Here is a 2,397-nt window from a genome sequence, read left to right on the forward strand (position 1 = left end):
TACAACAATGTCCAAAACTATGTTTTTCAACTCTCAACAACTTTTAGTCATCATACTTTTTATATGTGAAGTCATTACTCTCCATAAGATCAACATATGATACTTTTTATTTCTTTTTATTCTTTCTTTAATTCCCTCAAGATCATAGCAAGATAGCAAAGCCCTCAACTCAAAAGTACTCTTTATTATATATGACTCACAAACTTGATTACATAGATAGAACATAAAGCAAAACTCAAGGCTAAATCATACTAAAACTTTATTCTATTGGATCAAGGGATAACCAAAAGGAACGAACTAAGAAAAATGATAAAGTTAAAGGTCTGACGGTGATACGATACCGGTGCACCTCCCCCAAGCTTGGTAGTTGCCAAGGGGAGTGCCCATACCCATGTATTTATGTCTCTTTCTTCGAAGGTGGTGATGTGATATTCTTGGCGATGATGCCCCTTAGGGTGAGATTCTCTTCCTTGAGCTTATTAATTTGTTGCTTAAGATCCATTACTTCCTTGCGGAGTTTACCCATGAGGGCTAAAGCTCCATTCACCCATGGATGTTTCATAGTTGCGGGAGAAAAAGCAACACTCTTTTTCATATTTTCATAAGAGAGAAATCTAGCATTGGGAGGAATGACCGAATTTGGTATTGCTGAGCTCTGAAGTTCCTCCAGCATGAATCTAGTTTGAAGACGAGAGGTAACTTCTTGATCTTCCTCCATAGCATCCACCCTTTTCAAGTCAGCCTCCATCTCTTCCTCCGTTGATAGCCCGAAGTGGTCAGCTTCACTTTATGCTCTTGGGCCTGGTGTCGGGTGAGATACCCGACTCTCCCCGACCAACTCTTGAGAAGACATCTTGCTCTAAATCTGCCGCAGAAACAGCTCAAAACAAAAACGAAGGATTTTGCCGTGGTACGGTGGTCAAAACCTTTGGGAGATTATATAACGAATCTTTACCGACCAAAAGAAGTATCATGCAAGAAAACGGTGTCCGGAGGGCACACAAGGTGGCCACAAGGAAGGGGGCGCGCCAAGGTGGTAGGGCGCGCCCTCCACCCTTGTGGTCTCCCCGTGTCTCTTTCGGACTACTTTTAATTTTCCTAATTTTTAAATATTCCAAAACAGAGAAAAATTGCTATTAGAACAGTTTTGGAGTCGGTTTACTTACTGTACCACATACCTATTCCTTTTCGGAGTCTGAAATGTTCTCGAAAGTGTCCCTTATGTACTCCTCCGGTGTTACGGTGTCAATTGTATTGGTTTTAACATTTATGGGGTTACCTGAGATATAACGTTTGATTCTTTGACTGTTTACAACCTTCGGACGTGTGCCTTCGGCGTTGTTGATTTTTATGGCATCGGAACAATAGACCTCCTCGATAATGTAAGGACCTTCCCATTTAGAGAGAAGTTTTCCTGCAAAAAAACTTAAACGAGAGTTGTATAGCAAAACATGATCACCTACATTAAACTCACGCTTTTGTATCCTCTTGTCATGCCATATTTTAACCTTTTCTTTAAACAACTTGGCATTCTCATAGGCTTGGGTTCTCCATTCATCAAGAGATCTAATGTCAAATAACCTCTTCTCACCAACGAGTTTGAAATCATAATTGAGCTCTTTAATAGCCCAATATGCCTTATGTTCTAGTTTGAGAGGTAAGTGACAAGCCTTTCCATAAACCATTTTATACGGAGCCATTCCCATAGGATTTTTATAAGCAGTTCTATAAGCCCACAATGCATCATCAAGTTTCTTGGACCAATTCTTTCTAGAACTATTAACATTCTTTTGAAAAATCAATTTAATCCCTCTATTACTCAATTCTACTTGACCACTAGACTGAGGATGATATGGAGATGCAATTTTATGGTTAACATCATACTTAGCAAGCATTTTACGAAAAGCACGATGAATAAAATGTGAACCACCATCAGTCACTAAATATCTAGGGACTCCAAACTTCGGAAAAATAACTTCTTTAAGCATCTTAATAGAGGTGTTATGATCAGCACTACTAGTTGGAATAATTTCTACCCACTTAGTAACGTAATCAACAGCAACTAAAATATGTCTATACCCATTCACTACAAAAAAATACACTTCCGTGATGGTATGTGTTTGTCACAGTAGGTCGCGTTTTTTGTCATGCATGTACATCCATGACAAATTTATGACAGAATCAAGATAGTCATACCTGTGCTGTCGTAGAAGTGTTCGATGACATTACCAAAATTATCATCACGGAAGTGTACACTTCCATGACGATAAATCGCGCATCACAGAACTGCTTTCGTCAAGGGTGACCGACACGTGGCATCCACTGTAACGGAACGTTGTTAAGCTATCGGTCAGGTTTTGGATCCGATAACCCATTCACAGCCCCGACCAATAGGGA

This window comes from Triticum dicoccoides, chromosome 4B (assembly GCF_002162155.2).
Source record: "Triticum dicoccoides isolate Atlit2015 ecotype Zavitan chromosome 4B, WEW_v2.0, whole genome shotgun sequence".
NCBI classification, from domain to species: Eukaryota; Viridiplantae; Streptophyta; class Magnoliopsida; order Poales; family Poaceae; genus Triticum; species Triticum dicoccoides.